The sequence below is a fragment of the Mustelus asterias genome, chromosome 22, assembly GCF_964213995.1.
Source record: "Mustelus asterias chromosome 22, sMusAst1.hap1.1, whole genome shotgun sequence".
Taxonomy (NCBI): Eukaryota; Metazoa; Chordata; class Chondrichthyes; order Carcharhiniformes; family Triakidae; genus Mustelus; species Mustelus asterias.
This window is the reverse complement of record NC_135822.1, coordinates 62746380-62766890: the sequence shown is the minus strand read 5'-3', so window position 1 is coordinate 62766890 and position 20511 is coordinate 62746380. Positions and strand designations below refer to the sequence as shown.

Here is a 20511-nt window from a genome sequence, read left to right as displayed (position 1 = left end):
TGCACTTTCTCACAGTGTCTGCGTGACTTTCCTCTGGGTCCTCCCACGGTCCAGAGATGTGCGGGTTCGGTGGATTTGCCGTGATAAATTGCCCCTCGAGATGTGTAGGTTAGGTGGACCAGTTATGGTTAATGCATCAGATTGCGGGGAGTGGGGGTGAGGTGGTGGGACTGGGTAAGGTGGTGGGACTGGGTAAGGTGGTGGGACTGGGTAAGGTGGTGGGACTGGGTAAGGTGGTGGGACTGGGTAAGGTGGTGGGACTGGGTAAGGTGGTGGGACTGGGTAAGGTGGTGGGACTGGGTAAGGTGGTGGGACTGGGTAAGGTGGTGGGACTGGGTAAGGTGGTGGGACTGGGTAAGGTGGTGGGACTGGGTAAGGTGGTGGGACTGGGTAAGGTGGTGGGACTGGGTAAGGTGGTGGGACTGGGTAAGGTGCTCTTTCGGAGAGTCAGCGCAGACTTGATGGGCTCGTTATGCACTGTCGGGATTCTTCGATTCTGCAGCAAAGCCCTGTTTGTCTTCTGGGTGGATGCAAAAGATCCCACATTATTATTCGAATGAGAACATTGGAGTGTGGCACCTCATTCAAGATCTATTCCTCGATCAACTTCAGCAAAAACAGATGGCCAACCATCCCTTTTAGTTTTCTTTATTCTTTCATGGGCTGTGGGCATCGCTGGCTGGGTCAGCATTCATTGCCCATCCCTAATTGCCCCTTCATCCGAGTGGCTTGCTACACCATTGCAGAGGGCAGTTAAGAGTCAACCACATTGCTGTGGGTCTGGAGTAACGTGTTAGGCCAGACCAGGTAAGGATGGCACATTTTCTTCCCTGAAGGACATGAGTGAACCAGATGGGTTTTTCCAACAATCGACGATGCTTTCATGGTCATCAGTAGACTTTTAATTCAAGAGTTTCCTTGAGTACAAATTTTACCATCTGCCGAGGTGGGGTTTAAACCCGGATCCCCAGAGCATTACCCTGGGTCGCTGGATTACTAGCCCAGTCACAATACCACTGCTCCATTGCCTTGACAAGTTGCTGTGGATCTGCTGCACTTGCCGACAAAACAACAGGAACTCTTTGATTATGAAGCACCCGACCACATGCCGAGGATGTGAAGGGCACTATATAAACACAATTCTTCTTCAACACAAAAGCACACCTGTAGATGGTACAAAAAACTAGTGCAAGACCTGGGGAATGAGGAGGCACTCAGGATTTACCTGGAGAATCCAAAGAAATATATCCTAAGCAACTAAAAACATCTTTGCAGATGTCAAGAGGAGAGGCACGTGTGAAAACCTGATAGCTTATCTCAAATCTGTCAAAGCCAAATACCACTTGATAAGCGGACACTTGAAGTTTGACCCTGAGTTTTTACACATCCTACACAAGGCTTCCAAATAACAACCAAAATCAAGGCTAATCCTCACATACAAACCAACACGAGGAGAATGGGTTTCCCTATCCCTTTGTACAAGGACAGGCCTCCTGAATTTTCACAAATTGCCAATTCATATTTCAGGCACAAGTTGAAAAAAATCCATCATCGCAAATGTGAGAGAGAGAGTGCAGTTAAATTGACACTGAAGTCCCAGTAAACTTGTCTCTGCTTCTCTCACAGAGCAGATTGGGGGGCTCCCACACACAATCTGGCTCCAATCAGTCACACGCTCCCTGCCAATGTGCTATTTCAGTAACTGTGATGGGGAGAGATCCAGGGGAACAATGACGTAAATTAGAAGACAGCGAATCATCCATTTTACATTGAAACAATCCACTTAGGGACCATTAACATTGAAAGAGAAATCCAAACACTTCACTTTAACCAACAGAAGCGTGTCACAGGATTGCGTGTTATAGAATTGTCACAGGATTGCGTGTTATAAAACAAAGCACAGTCCTTTTTTGTACATGAAAGACTTAAACAAATCATAGAATCCCTACGGTGCAGGAGGAGGCCATTCGGCCCATTGTGTCTGCACAGATGCTCTGAAGAGCATTCCACCCAGGCCCAAGCCCCATCCCTGCAACTCCAGTGCATTCATTATAGCTAACCCACCTAACCTACACACTAAGGAGCAAGGCCAACCTATCTAACCTGCACATCTTTGGACTGTGGGAGGAAAGTGGAGCACCCGGAGGAAACCCACGCAGACATGGGGAGAACGTACAAGCTCCACATGCAGTCGCCCAAGGTAGGCATCAGTGCTCACTACTGTGCCTCCGTCCACCTTTAACTTCACCAGATGCTTTATAATCTTGCATGTTATGCACTCAGGCTTACTTCTTACTTTCCTCAAGAATTCTCTTACCAGATAAGTCAATGTTAAAATCATTTACTTTCTTGGGACTGCCCTATAGTCCTCTGGAGAATTCTCCTCAGTGTCACTCCTTAGTTCCAGAGGTGGCGCTTTCATTTGTTGCATTTTGACTATGAATACCTCAGTCCCTTGTCTCTTCCAGTACTTCCAAGTTAATATACCTGTCACTGCTTTTGGCACAAGACCCTATGAGGACCACTGTGGATTCTTCCACAACTTTCAAACGAGGCAATCTGATTCCTCAAGATCCTGAGATTAAGCCCCACCCACATTCCATGCAGTGAATGAAAAAGTTAAAAGTTTTTACTCTGCTGACAGTGCAGGTCGATCTAACTGTCCTTCACTTTGGCTATCTTCTTTCAGTGAGCTGCAAACCACATACAGTCCAAAGTGCAACTAACTCTCTCAGCAAACACCCTGATAAATTGAAATTAGAAAACCTTCCCTCGCTCCACCTCTCTTCATGATGGCTCAGCCTGCCCGAGGATGTCCTCAAACTGACCTTTGCATTAATTAGCATTTATTTTTTGATCTGATGAAATAAATAGGTTTCACAACCTTTCAGGGTTCACTGAATGCTTTCAAACCAATTTAGCTCTAACTCCCAAAACTTTAATTCTGGTCAACCATTCGTGCAAGGATGGCAGACATCATGCGCGGATCTCCAATCTCATTCACCCTGTCCCGCTACCAGCGAGAATGGAGAATTTGGCGCTCCTCAGAGAAGCCCAGCTGTGTATGAGATCGGAGGTTTCCGCCACACGTCTTTTGTTATTTAGCGAAGTCATGCTGTTTAATACATCGACTCTCCTATTCTACCTTCATTGAACAAGCAAGGGTCACCTTTGAACTGCCATTTCGTGAGATGTTTCCACAACCTCTGAAGCCTCGCGTTTTAATGACCTTACCTTCCCAACTTCAATCTTCCCAGAGCTGAACATTGAATGTTAATATAAAATACAATATCATCAAGCCCCTTTGAACACAGGATGTATGTTAGGCACTCCCCAAGTCTCCAGTGTTCTCAACCAGTCCCACAAATGGCATCATATAAAAAGTGAAATACTGGAGATGCTGGCAGTCTGAATTAAACACAGTAAGAAGTCTCACAACACCAGGTTAAAGTCCAACAGGTTTATTTGGTAGCAAGAGCCACGAGCTTTCGGAGCGCTGCCCCTTCGTCAGGTGAGTGGGAGTTCGGTTCACAAACAGTCTGAATTAAAAACAGAAAATGCTGGGAAAAGCCAGGAGGATTGGCAACATCTACGGAGAGAGGGACGGAGCTCATTTTCTGAACCCATACGACTCTTCTTCAGAGTCAAAGAGAGGGAGACGTGTGGTGGATTTTAGGTTTTCTTCAAGCAGAATGGAAAGTCAGTGCTAGGTGTGAGCTGGTCAGGTTTTGGGCACAGGACAACGGAAGTGTTAAGGACAAAAGAAGATGCTGAAGGTTACGGAAAGATAAGCAAATTGGGCAGAAATGCAAATTGCACTGTTTAGCCCATGGCACACTCATGCTATCCAACTCTTTCCATTCCTTCGAGGGCATTAAAGAACGTCACCAATTGGTTAACTCCTTCCCTGGCCATGCTTCCCAAGTGTGTGCCTATGAATAAAAATCAGAAACCAAGATGGTTCCTTTCAACTTGCAAGTCTGATGCTGGATTCATTTCCCTTGGAAAGTACAAGTTTCATTCCACCACAGTGCCACATTACAATGTCACATCATTAGAGTCCTCACCAACCATATCAACAGGCGAGTTCACCAACTCCAACCCTGCCCTCACCTCCAGCTCCTCTGAAGCATTGGCTAGCCATCAGCAGTAGGAAGAGATGGCTGATTTTAGTACCACTCTCCCTGCCCAGGAGACAATTTTAACATGGGATGACACAGCACAGGAGGAAGCTGTTCAGCCCACCATGCCCGTGCTAGCTTTCTGGCAGGCGTAATCGTAGGGCGGCACGGTAGCGCAGTGGTTAGCACTGCTGCTTCACAGCTCCAGGGTCCCGGGTTCGATTCCCGGCTCGGGTCACTGTCTGTGTGGAGTTTGCACATTCTCCTCGTGTCTGCGTGGGTTTCCTCCAGGTGCTCCGGTTTCCTCCCACAGCCCAAAGATGTGCGGGTTAGGTTGATTGGCCAGGTTAAAAATTGCCCCTTAGAATCCTAAAATGCGTAGGTTAGAGGGATTAGCGGGTAAATATATGTGGGGGTAGGGCCTGGGTGGGATTGTGGTCGGTGCAGACTCGATGGGCCGAATGGCCTCCTTCTGCACTGTAGGGTTTCTATGATTCTATGATTCTAATCCAATTAATTCCACTTCCCTGCTCTTTCCCCCTCAAAAGGTCTGCAAATTTTATACTCTTAAAAAGCTATCCAATTTCTTTGTGAAACTTACTGTGGAATCTATATCACCGAGTCCTTTCTCAAGAGTCAAAGGAAATTTGGCATGTCCGCTACGACTCTCACCAACTTCTACAGATGCACCATAGAAAGCATTCTTTCTGGTTGTATAACAGCTTGGTATGGCTCCTGCTAGAATCATAGAAACCCTACACTGCAGAAGGAGGCCATTCGGCCCATCAAGTCTGCACCGACCACAATCCCACCCAGGCCCTACCCCCACATATTTACCTGCTAATCCCTCTAACCTACGCATTTTAGGATTTTAAGATGTTGAAGCCATTGAAAGGGTGCAGAGGAGATTTACAAGGATGTTGCCTGGATTGGGGGGCATGCCTTATGAGGATAGGTTGAGGGAGCTTGGTCTCTTCTCCCTGGAGAGACGAAGGATGAGAGGTGACCTGATAGAGGTTTACAAGATGTTGAGAGGTCTGGATAGGGTAGACTCTCAGAGGCTATTTCCAAGGGCTGAAATGGTTGCTACGAGAGGACACAGGTTTAAGGTGCTGGGGGGTAGGTACAGAGGAGATGTCAGGGGTAAGTTTTTCACTCAGAGGGTGGTGGGTGAGTGGAATCGGCTGACGTCGGTGGTGGTGGAGGCAAACTCGTTGGGGTCTTTTAAGAGACTTCTGGATGAGTACATGGGATTTAATGGGATTGAGGGCTATAGATAGGCCTAGAGGTGGGGATGTGATCAGCGCAACTTGTGGGCCGAAGGGCCTGTTTGTGCTGTGGCTTTCTATGTTCTATGTTCTACGCATCTCAGGACTCTAAGGGGCAATTTTTTAACCTGGCCAATCAACCTAACCCGCACATCTTTGGACTGTGGGAGGAAACCGGAGCACCCGGAGGAAACCCACGCAGACATGAGGAGAATGTGCAAACTCCACACAGACAGTGACCCGAGCCGGGAATCGAACCCGGGACCCTGGAGCTGTGAAGCAGCAGTGCTAACCACTGTGCTACCGTGCCGCCCAAGACCGCAAGGAACTACAAAGGGTCGTGAACGTAGCCCAATCCACCACGCAAACCAGCCTCCCATCCATTGGCTCTGTCTACACTTCCCGCTGCCTCGGCAAAGCAGCCAGTATAATTAAGGACCCCACGCACCCCGGACATTCTCTCTTCCACCTTCTTCCTTCGGGAAAAAGATACAAAAGTCTGAGGTCGCGTACCAACCGACTCAAGAACAGCTTCTTCCCTGCTGCTGTCAGACTTTTGAATGAACCTACCTTGCATTATGTTGATCTTTCTCTACACCCTAGCTATGACTGTAACACTACATTCTGCACTCTCTCCTTTCCTTCTCTATGAACGGTATGCTTTGTCTGTGCAGCGCCCAAGAAACAATACTTTTCACTGTATCCCAATACACGTGACAATAATAAATCAAAAAGGCCCTTCGAGTCTGCACCAACAATATCTATCACTAAAGTCACGCTAATCACATTTTCCTGCACTTGTCCCACATTCCTGAATGTTATATTTCAAGGGCTCACACAAACATGTTTAAAGGTTGTAAGGTTTGCGGCCTCCACTACTTTCCCCGGCAGTGAATTCCAGATCCCCACCACCCTCTGAGCGAAATAGTATTTTCTGAAATCCCCTCTGAATCTCCTATCCGAGAATTCTGCCCCCTTCTGATTGACCCCTCAACCCAGGGGAACAGCTGCTTCCAACTCGCCCTGTCCAAGCTCCTTATCATCTTATATATCTCAATCATCTCACCCCCTCAGCCTTCTCTGCTCTACGGAAAACAATTCAAGTCTACCTAAAAGCAAAATACTGTGTATACTGGAATCTGAACAGAAAATGCTGGAAAATCTCAGCAGGTCTGACAGCACCTGTGGGGAGAGAATGGAACCAATGTTTCCAGTCTAGATGACCGTTTGTCAGAGCAGCTCTGACGAAGGGTCATCCAGACTCGAAACATTGGCCCTATTCTCTCCCCATAGATGCTGTCAGACCTGCTGAGATTTTCCAGCATTTTCTGTTTTCGTTTCAAGCCTATCCAGTCTCTCCTTACAGCTCGAATGCTCCATCCCAGGCAACATCCTGGTGAATCTCCTCTGTTCCCCCCTCCAGTGCCATCACACCCTCAGCTTTCTCAGGCAACGTGTCCCCGGTTAGAGCGACTTGTTGCTACATGTGCTCGGCGGAGCCGGGATTTGCCAATGCCACACCTCCTGGTATCGGTGGCTCGAGATCCAACTCCCACATGGAATTCCCGCCGGATTGAGTTTCGTTCGGGTCTACATTTTCCAATGGGGCGAGTGCAAGCAGTCCCGGTGTTGCTGTCTTTCCAGCAGCATTATCATTGCAGCTAACCCTCCCACACATGAGGAAGAGCAATTTTCAACAGGCACTGTGTGGGGCCGTGTGCTCCCACAGCTGTCAGGCTTCTGCTTATCCTGGCAGGCCTACAAAGTGTTGGGGAAAGTGGCGCTCAGATCTGAGCCCATTAAGACATTCATGTGCATTACTTGGAATAATCCTGGAGGCAGGGAGGAAACCAAAAACAGATATCAAGGCACCGCAGTCCGGGGGCGAAGATGCCATTTTAGACACGCCATCTGCAATTGCCTACAAATTCCACTCGACTAGACAGTAGCGTTTTTCCTGGAGATTTTTGCAAACAGCTTATTACACTTCAAAGGCAGGATTTTGCAAAGAATGTCGAAGCATTTAAAATTGATGTGTGCGGGCTGGCAGGTGAGAGAGAGAGAGATGTTCAACAGTGCTCATCTCGACAATGAAAGCGTTCTGATAAATGCTGGTGTCGCTCGCTGGCTGACCGAACCTGTGCCCACAAGATTTCGGTGAGGACAGGAACTAGGGAGGAATTTTGAGAGAGGGTCGACTGTTCCCGAACCCTTGATCCAAAATCAGAAGCTGTGCCTGTTTTCCCTCCAGTCCGTTTTGCAGGCTTCGGTTTGATCAGAGAGGAACTTGTCTTCCCCCATAACGTGTACTTATGTGGTGGAAACAGATTAGAGACATGTCCCTTTGTGAGTGAAGTGCTGAAGATCTGGGAGTGAGAGTGCCGGGCAGCAGAACACAGGAGAGGCCTTGGCTGTGCTTCAGCTGATAGCAGTTTTGTCTCAAGTCAGAAGTTTTTGAGAGTTGGAAGTCCCAAAATTCTCAAGTAGTCCACGCTATTACTCAACATTGTTGTCAGGGGTGCCGCCCATCAGGTGAGGCCAGGACCCCTTGGGTGGATGCAGGAGCCCCCCACGGCACTTTTTGAAGAGGGGCGGCACGGTGGCACAGTGGTTAGCACTGCTGCCTCACAGTGCCAGGGACCCGGGTTCAATTCCCGGCTTGGGTTGCTGTCTGTGTGGAGTCTGCACGTTCTCCCCGTGTCTGCATGGGTTTCCTCCAGGTGCTCCAGTTTCCTCCCACAGTCCGAAAGACGTGCTGGTTAGGTGCATTGGCCGTGCTAAATTCTCCCTCAGTGTACCCGAATAGGCAGTGTGGCGACTAGGGGATTTTCACAGTAACTTGATTGAACTGTTCGCGTAAGCCTACTTGTGACACTAATAAATAAACCTGAGGAGTAGGGAAATTCTCCTGGTATTTTGGAAAATGTTAATCCTTCAAATAACAACTTGAAACAGAAACAGATCAGCTGCGCATTATCACTATGATGTTTGTGGGACTTTATTGTGTGCAAACTATCGGTAACTACACTTGAAAAGTACTACATTAGCTGTACAATGCTTTGGGATGACGTCGGGAAAGAGGCTAGGTCAATGCAAATCTTTCCTTCATTCACTTCAGGCACCCAGCGTTTGGATCAAGCACTCTCAACTCAGGGTCAGGTGAGAACTGAAACATCTTCTGCTCTGGCTCAATGTCACAACACTGCATCAGTGTTACTGACACCATCCCATTTCCCTTAGCAACCACCGTAAGAAAGAAGAGCAATAGACCCAGTGGCCCTCAAACCTGCTCCACCGTCGTGACTCATCTTGGGCCTCAGTTCCGCCTTCCGGCCTGCTCCCCATCTCCCTCCTGTTGTGAAGTTGGGTAGCGTAATTGGTGTTTCTAAAATTGTAAAATGCTCGGGGGGAAAGCATTGCATGGCCCCTTTAAAATGCAGTGCTTTTTCTGTGCATAGAGAGTTAAAACAATGCAAGTACACAGAGAACCCAAACTGAAACATTAGTATCGAAATGCCAAGCAGCAGTGATACCAAGCCAACAGGCTTTTGAATTTAGCCAATCAGTTTGAATCAAGCACGAGATACCAAGAACCTATTAAATTTAAATCTGATGGTTTTGACAACCTCGGGCCAATCCTGTTCTGGGAAATATGTCATCACAGGTAAAAGAAAGGGGCAGTGGGACGAAGAGAGAGAGAGAGAGAGCAACTGCCACAGCTCAGAGAGAGAATCGCTGGCTCTCATCACTTCACCTTTGTCTTCGAGGGAGCACCATCTAGATAGCAAAGTTACCAAAGAAGAAAGAAGTTCCAGGCAAAAGAATCAACGGAGAAGGCCCAGAATATTCTGGAAGATACAAAACCTGGTTGTAATTTAGAGACCGACTAAATTCTATTTTTGTTAATGAGTGGGAATTGTATTTATTGGAACGACAGACCATTAGAATCTTGTTTTATTCAGGAATAGTTAATAGAAGGGATTTATTCGGTTAGTTAATAGTTTATTAAATTTGTACACTGTTAGTTAGATAAATAAATTGTTACATGTTGGTAGAGAGCGTCAGGGATTTATTTTTTATTTAACCACTGGAAGTTGCTGAAGAGCAGTTCACACCACTGCGCACACACTTTTTACAGATTATAGGGTGAGGTACTCCTCTTTGGGGGATTTCGGTGTTAGTTCTCAGAGGGGGGGGGGGAATCAACCTCCACTTTATAACACTCCATTCTCTGAAGTATGAAGAGTCTGCCCATCTCAGCATTAAATACCGTCCATCACGGAGCAACAACAACCCACCGCCGGAGTGGAAATTCCAAAGATTCACACCCCTGGAGGTGAAATTTCTCCTCGTCCCAGTGCTCATGAAACCATTGTACTCCCGTGTTCCAGATTCTCCTCCAGTCAGGGGGAAAACCCGCTTATAATCGATCTCATTCTTCTAAACTCCACTGAGTGGAGGCAGAATAGATCCGATTGCCCACATAGCATTCTCATGCTGTGGCTATATACATGCCCACTGGTTGGTGATAAACCCGACCCAACATATTTCATCAGATAGCCACAATCTTTCATACTGACAACCGGAGATAGATTTTATAAACAGTTGCCATTTTCTCATGTGCCCTGAGAACACAATGTTTAAAATCCCTGCAGTGCAGAGGGAGGGCATTCAGCCCATTGAGCCCATACTGGCTCTCTGGAGACTATCTTACCCAGGCTCACACCCCATCCTATCCCCGTAACCCCAGGCATTTACCCCGCTAATCCACTTAACCTGCAGGTCTTGGGAAACTAAGGGGCAATTTAGCACGGCCTATCCACCTAACCCCGCACATCTTTGGACACTAAACGGTGGCGCAGTGGGTTAGCACTGCTGCCTCAGCTCCAGGGTCCCGGGTTCGATTCCCGGCTTGGGTCACTGTCTGTGTGGAGTCTGCACGTTCTCCCCGTGTCTGTGTGGGTTTCCTCCGGGTGCTCCGGTTTCCTCCCACTGTCTGAAAGATGTGCTGGTTAGGTGCATTGACTCGAATAGGCGCCGGAGTGTAGCGATTAGGGGAATCTCACAGTAACTTCACTGCAATGTTAATGTAAGCCTTACTTGCGACTCAAGAACAGCTTCTTTCTTGCTGCTGTCAGACTTTTCAATGGACCTACCTCGCATTAAAAATTGATCTTTCTCTACACCCTAGCCATGACTGTAACACTACATTCTGCACTCTCTCCTTTCCTTCTCTCTGAACGGTATGCTTTGTCTGTAAAGCGCGCAAGAAACAATACTTTTCACTGTGTCCCAATATGTGACAATAATAAATCAAATCACGTGACTAATAAATAAACTTTAAAACAATTTAGCATGGCCAATCCACCCAACCCGCACATTTTGGGAGTGTGGGAAGAAACCGGAGCAGCCGGAGGAAACCCACGCAGACACGGGGAGAACGTGCAGACTCTGCACAGATAGTGATCCAAGCCAGGAATTGAACCCAGGTCCCTGGTGTTTTGAGGCAGCAGTGCTAACCACTGTGCCGCCATGAGAAAGATGGTCAGTTAAGCCATGCTGAACCTGATAGCCAATGCTGATGGTGGTTTTATTACACAGCACTCCAGGACCATAGTTGGGAGGAATGTAGCCACCTTTCTGTGTGAGAATTCTACATCGGTGGCCCTGATAAGCTGACACCAGTTTTTGGCTGATATTGCAATGTAAGCAGTCACCTACAGGAATGCAAGCTGGAAGGATAGACTGTCTTTTCCTTGGGGAACGACTGCCTGATGATAGTTTTTCCTTCATTCAACAATGAAATCTTATCTTCAGTTTCCAGTTTCTCCCCACCATTGCACTCCCGCGGAAATGTAGACCACACCGAGATTAGTGTCGCAGTTACATCGTTCAATCTCTTCCCCCCCAGCCCCCACAACTCCTCAGTGGTTGATGTTATTTTTAAAAACAGGGGTCAAAATCTCCCGGCTCAGCTGGTATCGGACTGGAGATCCTGCAGGTCTGGATAGTTCAGCCCCCTGCTTACAAACCTCAGGGAGACTGGCTTTGCAGCCCACATTCGACTTCAGAATGCAAATTATAGGATAACATTGGGTGGCACGGTGGCACAGTGGTTAGCACTGCTGCCTCACAGCGCCAGGAAGCCGGGTTCGATTCCCGGTTTGGTTCACTGTCTGTGCGGAGTCTGCACGTTCTCCCCGTGTCTGCGTGGGTTTCCTCCGGGTGCTCCGGTTTCCTCCCACAGTCCGAAAGGCTTGCCGGCAAAGTACATTGGCCGTGCTAAATTCTCCCTCAGTGTAACCCGAACAGGCGTTGGAGTGTGACAACTGGGGGGATTTTCACGTTAAGTTCATTGCAGTGTTAATGTAAGCCTACTTGTGACACTAATAAGTAACCTTTAATTACAGCAGGAGTGTGCCAGCTCTACATGAGCTGTGTAATTACTGCCCCTCCCTGCTTAACTTCTCCCATAACTCTGCAATTCTTTCCGTTTCACACATGTATCCAATTCCCTTTTATAAGTTACCATCAATCTCATTCTACCTCCCATTCTGATTTCGCCAAATGGATTCAAGGAGGAGGAGGCCATTTGGTAGCATTGATATCCATTCAATAACTCCTGCCACCCCTCCCTCCCCTCACCCCTGGCTGTCTTACAATCATACAACCCCTACAGGGCAGGAGGAGGCCATTTGGCCCATCAGGTCTGCACTGATTCTGTGACCCAGCATCTTACCCAGGCCCTCACTCCCCACCCTCTCACATTTACCATGGCTAATCCATCTAACCTACACATCTAGGGCTACCAAGGATTAATTTAGCATGGCCAATCAGCATCACTTGCATATCTTTGGAGTGTGGGAGGAAACCGGAGCACCTGGAGGAAACCCACCCAGACACGGGGAGAATGTACAAACTCCACATCGGCAGTGGCCCAAGGCAGAATTGGACCCAAGTCCTTGGCGCCGTGAAGCAGCAGTGCTAACCACTGTGCCACCGTGTTGCCAGAGTGAATGAAAAATCTGTCTCGCTCCCCTTCAAAGATGTTCAAGGGGCCAGCCTCCATTGGTTTCCGGGGCAGAGAATTCCGTCGGTTCAACGCGCTGGGAGATGGAATTCTTGCTCAGCTCCCACTGTTCAGGGGAGAGCCCTTATTCTGAAAGTGTGCCCACCATCGTTTTAGATTCCCCCAGATGAGGGAGACATGGTGGCACAGCGGTTAGCACTGCTGCCTCACAGCGTCAGGGACCCGGGTTCGATTCCCGGCTCAGGTCACTGTCTGTGTGGAGTCTGCACGTTCTCCCCGTGTCTGCGTGGGTTTCCTCCGGGTGCTCTGGTTTCCTCCCACAGCCCAAAAGGTGTGCAGGTAGGTGCGTTGGCCGTGCTAAATTGCCCCTGTGTCCTGGGATGTGTAGTTTAGAGGGATTAGCGGGGTAAATGTGTGGGGTTGTGGGGACAGGGCCTGGGTGGGATGGTGGCTGATGCAGACTCGATGGGCCGGATGACCTCCTTCCAGGTGGAGGATTCAGTTTCAAACTCTTCCCTCTCACGAGCGTAAAGTTCACGGAAAGTTCGAGTGAGTTTTTTTGCAGGGCCCTGGGCCCTGAACGTCAGATTACACAGACGTGAAGAGGAACAGAGACCGGGGGGGCAGGGGGGAGCCACACTCACATCCAGACCAAAGGATCCATTGCAAGTGGAAATATCAGTTCAGAGGGTTTCGAAAACCAACCGCACCTTGGGTGGAGTGAACCTTTTCTGCACTCTCTCCAAAGCCTCCACGTCCCTTCTGGTAGTGTGGTGACCAGAATTGGACACAGTATTCCAAATGTGGCCTAACCAACGTTTGATATAGACTCATAGAGGTTTACAGCATGGAAACAGGCCCTTCGGCCCAACTTGTCCATGCCACCCTTTTTGTTAAACCCCTAAGCTAGTCTCAATTGCCCGCATTTGGCCCATATCCCCCTATACCCATCTTACCCATGTAACTGTCTAAATACTTTTTAAAAGACAAAATTGTACCCGCCTCTCCTACTACCTGTGGCAGCTTGTTCCAGACATAACTAACATAATTTGCCAACTTTTATACTCCATGCCTCAGCCGATGAAGACAAGCATGCCATCTGCTTTCTTCACCACCTTTTCCACCTGTGCTGCCACTTTTAAGGATCTGTGGGCCTGTACTCCCAGATCTCTCTGTGTCTCTAAGTTCCTGATGTGCAATTACTGCCCCTCCCCTGCTTAACTTCTCCCATAGCTCTGCAATTCTTTTCACACATGTATCCAATTCCCTTTTGTAAGTTACCATGAATCCGATTGTGTGTGTGCCACTGTGCCACCCAAATTACATAACGTTACTCAGTACAAGTGAGGATTAAACCATCATCAATGGGAGAATGGCCCTCTGAGCATTTTCTAAGTGCTGTAGCCGTTTGACCAGTGGTTGCTGCGAGCAGCAGAACGCTACGTGCTTACATTAGGCAAGCCATGCAAGACTGGAATGAGAAACATGAATGAATACATGAACACCCTGGCATTGACCACACACACACACACACACACACACACAGAAAATACACCCCAGCTGAGAAACCTCAACCAAGTCAACGTCACAAACAGCTATGTCCTACTGCCAAAGCTCTCTCATGTCTGGCCGTGCATAACCAAGTTAACGTAGACAGCAGAACAGAATGTTATCTGTGGCCATCCCTGCCATTCAGGACAATGTGGAACAGAGTGCTCAACGTTGTCCCGACACCTCCTGATATTAGGGAGAAACTTGGAACAAAGAAAGCCTTTTTTTTTTAAGTAAAAGGAATGTGGGCTGAGAAAGAGAGAATTGCCTTCTCTCTGTGTGTGGTACAAACATTTTGCCAGAGGACACATTATTTACTGCAGAATAATCCCCTTAATCTATTTTAAAATAAGGTTATAGCATAAATACATGCTGCAATACATCTCAACGAGCCTACACAGCCAACTGCTTCATATAATTACACGCAAAACGGACAGAACCATTGGGACAAAGCTTTTGCTTCATTCATCTCTCCCCTTCGCTCTTCCATTTTCTGACATTAATAATCATTGAAGAGAAAACACACACTCCCAGAGAGAGAGAGAGACTCACTGGCCTGGAAATTACTGGTGCAGATATTAGCACCCAACTGCTCAGTAAATGTCCTGAAGTTACTTTATCTCTTTCTGTGCTGGGAGCAGCATTAAGATAAATGGTGGAGCACAGAACAGCAGCTGGACTTCCAGTAACTCAGGTCAGTTTGAGACCACTGAATTATGCCAGACCAATCTCAGTGTAAGCCATTAAATGCAGACACCAGCTCAGTGCAACAAGTTGTTGCTCAGTGCTCGGAAGGGAGCAGTAAGAACCATAGAATCCCGACAGCACAGAAGGAGGCCATTCAGCCCTTCAAGTCTGCATTGACTCTCCGAAAGAGCATCTTAACCAGGCCCACACCCATCCTATCTGCATAACCTCACACATTTACCCTGCTAATCCACCTAACCTACACATTGTGGGACACTGCGGGGCAATTTAGCATGGCCAATCCACCTAACCTATGCATCTTGGGAAACCAAGGGGCAATTTAGCATGGCCAATCCACCTAACCTATGCATCTTGGGACACCAAGGGGCAATTTAGCATGGCCAATCCACCTAACCTACACATTCTTGGAGTGTGGGAGGAAACGGGAGCACCCGGAGGAAACCCACGCAGACATGGGGAGAATGTGCAGACTCCACACAGGCAGTGACCCAAGGCTGGAATTGAACCCGGGTCCCTGGCGCTGTGGGGCAGCAGTGCTAACCCACTGTGCCACCCACAGCATGGATAGAATCAGCAGGACAAAGGGGGCAATTATAAGTGAACCCACCTGTCGGATGGATGACAGGATCTGGTTTGACATCCCATCTGATGAACACAGCATTGAACTCAATGGAGAGACCCAGTGAATGGGGCGTGGAACTGGTACGCCACCCTCTTTGCCACCCCCTGCATCTGAGAAACTTCATTCTGAAGAAGCAAGTCTTGCTGGTGCTTGGAGCAGGTGTGAGCTCCTCTCAGAAGGCTCATCACACTGCACATGGTGGAACCTAATCAGAGTTTACCCTCCCTGAGCAAGTACTGACTCATAACCCAACAGCATCGAAATACACCACTGCCCTGTGGTAGCTCACCCATGAACAGGGAGTCTTGCAGAATATACTCATGGGCTTGGAGGATTTAAAACCTCTTCTGATCCTTATCCCCCATCCAATACCCAGATATTTGATTTGATTTAGTATTGTCACATGTATTGGTATACAGTGAGAAGTATTGTTTTTTGCACGCTATACAAACAAAATACACTGTTCATAGAGGAGAGGGTGCAGAATGTAGTGTTACAGTCAAAGCTAGGGTGGTTAGAGAGGTTAACAGAGTTAGAGTTTTAAAAGCATAGACCGAGAGTAAAGGGTAGAATTAGAGGGCATGCTGGGTACAGCTCCCAAGAAGCCGCCACACTACGGTGCCGTCTTGACCCACTGTCCAAATCCAATTGGTGGAAATAATCAGCGGAAAAGCCAACGGTTGAGTTTGCCCCCACTCTCCCAAATTCAGGAACAACCAGATCCATTGAAGATATCTCAGTGCTGCACCAAGAGACAGCAGTTCCCACACAATGTTCACGGAGCCTCCATCCAACCAGGGAAATGGATTGAGACACAGAGCCCGATTTTACCATTGCGTTACACCCGTTTTCGGGCGCGGAAACTTGGTAAAGTCGGGTGTGAGGCAAGTGCTGCGATCCATGCCCACCACCGCGCCGGTTCCCCCTTTACCAAGGCCCGAAAATTGCCACGATCGGGACTGCGCCTGAAACGAGCGTGGTGGCTATTTAAATGTATTTGCATGTATTTAAATTGACTTAATGGGACGGCACGCCCAACTTTACTGCTGCTTCCCCCTGTACCACCACGTTCGCCCATCCAGAATCGGCGTGAAACAGACATGCTCCACAAAAGTCCGATTCGGGCGCTCCAGTTAATGAGGAGGTAAGTGCCGAGCGTCCGACAGCTCTCTGCTTGAGATTTGGGGTGGGGTGGGAGGGGGGGGGGGTCGGAGGAAGGGGTCCGCTGCCACTCTGCCTGTGATCAGTGAGGGGGAAGGGGGGGGGGTCCGCTGCCACTTTGCCTGAGATCAGTGAGGGGGAAGGGGGGGGTCCGCTGCCACTCTGCCTGAGATCAGTGAGGGGGAAGTGGGGGTCCGCTGCCACTTTGTCGGAGATCAGTGAGGGGGAAGGGGGGGGTCCGCTGCCACTCTGCCTGTGATCAGTGAGGGGGAAGGGGGGGTCCGCTGCCACTCTGCCTGAGATCAGTGAGGGGGAAGGGGGGGTCCGCTGCCACTCTGTGTGTGATCAGTGAGGGGGAAGGGGGCATCCGCTGCCACTCTGCCTGAGATTAGTGAGGGGGAAGGGGAGGTCCGCTGCCACTCTGCCTGCGATCAGTGAGGGGGAAGGGGGGGTCTGCTGCCACTCTGCCTGAGATCAGTGAGGGGGAAGGGGGGGTCCGCTGCCAGTCTGCCTGAGATCAGTGAGGGGGAAGGGGGGGTCCGCTGCCACCCTGTCTGTGATCAGTGACAGGGAAGGGGGTGGAGAAGGGGCCCGCGATCGGTCTGGGTGGCTGGGGATGGGGGGATAAGGGGGTCAGTAATGTTGTGGGGTGGGGCAATATCTGTGGAGGCCGGGGGGGGGGGGGAAGCAATGTGGCGGGGAGCCGCATTCTATCATTTTATTTTCTGCACATGTGCAGTTGGAGGAGCCGATCGGAGCTGCAGGGTTTTGGGCACTTTGAGCAGTGCGATTCGGAATCGCTGATATTTGTTCAGGCAGAGTGCGTATGGGGGCGCCTGAGAACGGGTCTAAAGCTGGATCTGAAACACTCCCAGTTTCAAGTCCACCCAGCACTTAGAATCAAAATGGTAAAATCGGGCCCACAGAGTCCTGTTCTATGTTCTTCATCTCATTGCTCGAATCAGCCCATGAACACATGGAACTAATCCATTGGCATCATGAGGCATCACTGGTTTCAGATAAAGCTCGGCACAACATCGTGGGCCGAAGGGCCTGTTCTGTGCTGTACTGTTCTATGTTCATCATCTGACCACAACATCAGCATCACAAGTCCAAGGCAGATCGTGGGGGAAATCAGCAGGGTTCCCAGTATGTTCTCCACTGAGTCTGAGGTCACGTACCAACCGACTCAAGAACAGCTTCTTCCCCGCTGCTGGCAGACTTTTGAATGGACCTACCTCGCATTAAGTTGATCTTTCTCTACACCTTAGCAATGACTGTAACACTACATTCTGCACTCTCTCCTTTCCTTCTCTATGAACGGTATGTTTTGTCTGTATAGCGCGCAAGAAACAATACTTTTCACTGTATGTTAATACATGTGACAGTAATAAATCAAATCAAAAATCACTGGGGCGGTGTGTCATCAAACAAGGACAGGATGAGTCTGTGCTGTGAAAGCCTTCCTTCACCTCACAGGCACCCAGTCAGAAAGCTGCCAGCACCCATGGGCTCCTCCCTCACCAGTGTCGCCAAAAAGAGGAGAGACCAAAAGGCCAGACCAAAACACAAACCAGGAGCTTCACCCCTCGGCCCAGAGCAGACGGGAAAGTGGCAATGTGGCACGCCGGCTCCGCTCAGTTTGTTCACATTGCTGCCCAGAGATGAGGTTAAAATACGAACTCAGAGTGATGCACACAAGTGGTATCACACAGTGATTAAAGATAACCGGCGACTGGAGCTTGTATTCAGTTACCTGTGCTCTCATTCCCACATGATGTGGCTGAGACTCCATACCAGCTATTCACAATCAGTGCCAGGAGGAACATGGATTTCTACCGCTTACTTCTCAAACTATGAAGGAGAGTCAAATAAATGTGGCCTTGCTCGTCTCACTCACAAATACAAAGAGGTCCAGTGCTGAACCAAACCCACACTCGACAAAAGCTTCCCAAAGAACAAAGTACAGCACAGGAACAGGCCCTTCGGCCCTCCAAGTCTGTGCCAATCATGATGTCCCAACTAAACTCAAACAAACCTTTCTGCCCTGACCGGGTCCGTATCCCTCTATTCCCTCCCTGTTCTAGTACCCATCCAGACACCTCTTTAAAGTTGCTAAAAGCTTCACAGCTGGGAGCCCCTGATTTTCTATTGTCCCACCTCAACCCACGGGGGTGATGTTCACCGTCAGAGTTCCTCGGCAACACACAATGCTTCAAGGAAGGTTGGATGTGTGGAGACGTGATGCAAAACAAACAGGAACTCAACTGGAATGCCCCCAGCCACAAGATCAGATCGCAACCCCGACACCCCCTGGTCCCAAGATCAGACTCCCCTTATCTGATACCCCCAATGCTAAACTCCCCCCAACACCCACACCCCGAGATCAACCCCCCCCGACACCCCCACCCCGAGATCAAACTCCCCCCCGACACCCCCACCCCGAGATCAAACTCCCCCCCCGACACCCCCACCCCGAGATCAAACTCCCCCCGACACCCCCACCCCGAGATCAAACCCCCCTGACACCCCCACCCTGAGATCAAACTCCCCCCCCGACATCAAACCCTCCCCGACACCCCTACCCCAAGATGAAACTGCCCCCCCGACACCCCCACCCCAAGATGAAACTCCCCCCAACACCCCCACCCCGAGATCAAACTGCCCCCGATACTCCCACCCCAAGATCAGATTCCCACCCAGTCTCCAGATCAGAATCCCCCCCATCTGATGACCCAAAACCCAAGATTAGATACCCCCAACACCCTCCCACTCAGTTCATTCTCCCCCCGCCACTACCCATTCACCTCAAACCCAATGTGAAACCCTCCTCTGACTCCCCTTCCCCCCGCAGCCCCAAGATCAGATTCCCCCTCTGATTCCAACCCCATCCCACCCCAAGATCAGGAGATATTCCCTCTCTGCTATGTGACAATGCCATGTCCCTTGATGCCCAGGGCTGATGGTCCCCAGATTTGCTTCGACCAACAGAGCAAAGTACTTGGTCCCAGCAGAAGGTGCCCTGCCCACGAGTGAAGGAAAACAAAAGGTTTGGAGAACGGGGAAGCAACAAGACAGAAAGAAAAATACACACATCAGCAAACACCACTTTCTGGGGAAAAGTTAACTGGAAGAAGCCTCACCTCTAATGGATTAACAATAGACAAGTCTAACAGCCTTTTACAACATCAAGAACAGTGCCCAGGGGGATTCAGCACCAACCGGGAGAATTGGAAAGGCTTGAAACTTGCACTCTCCAAAAACTAATTCCACTCATTTTTATTTTACGGATGGTACAGTATCCCCGTTCATCCTTGCCCCATCACCAGAAAACATTAACCACAAACACTTAAAAAGGGGGGCTTCTTTTAGATATAAAACTGCATTTTTTTTCCATTTTCGCCTGGAACAATCACAGACACTGACCACAGGGAAAGTCTATTCCCCCAGCAAAAAGGGTAAGCAGGGGAAAGCGGGCTGAAGGGCCACCTGAGGCAGCTGAAACATTCCCCCTTCCTTTGGCACAGAACACAGTGCTGTAAAAAGAAACATGGTTTCGACAGCAACTTTTCACACAAAGCGCCGCCACTTCAGCACGCAGAAAGTTGGGAAACTTTCTGCAAACTTTCCTCCTGTGTCAGTTTCACATTATCAAAGGGGGGAAGCTTCAGAGACAAAGAGTGAAGCCATTCAATCAAGCACACTCACCGGGTTAGGGCTGCTCCACTGGTAGATGTGTTTTCAGATTCTTTCTCAAGTCTTTTCCCCTGTTACCTTTTGTCCATTGCTACCTTTTCCTGTGGATGGGAAGAGGAGGTGGGGGGGGGAGGGAAGGGGGTAGACACGTGATCGCCAGATCCCAGACGCCAGCAAATTCCTTCTTGGGGAAAAAATTTTCACCTTTGAAGATTTGCAGGATGAGTTTGATTCGCCCTGCTTGCGATTCGGTGGCGCGCAAGTGTGATTCAAGTCCTAATATTTTCAGTGATATTTACTAAGTGCAGCAGCGAGGGGGACAGGGAGAGAGATGGTTACACTTGGCCACACAAA

The 20511-nt window shown here is 49.1% G+C and overlaps 1 protein-coding gene across 2 annotated transcripts in view; it reads right to left on the bottom strand.

Moving 5' to 3' along the window:
* LOC144510113 (fibroblast growth factor receptor 1-like) overlaps positions 1-20262 on the bottom strand; it is a 231494-nt gene extending 211232 nt beyond the window's left edge. Inside the window, exon 1 of one of the 2 annotated variants that reach the window (XM_078239392.1) lies at positions 20170-20262. The gene's annotated coding sequence lies outside the window, so the exon portion shown is untranslated. The remainder of the gene's footprint in view (positions 1-20169) is intronic. The other variant, XM_078239393.1, reaches the window with a different exon arrangement.
* Positions 20263-20511: the final 249 nt, after the last annotated feature.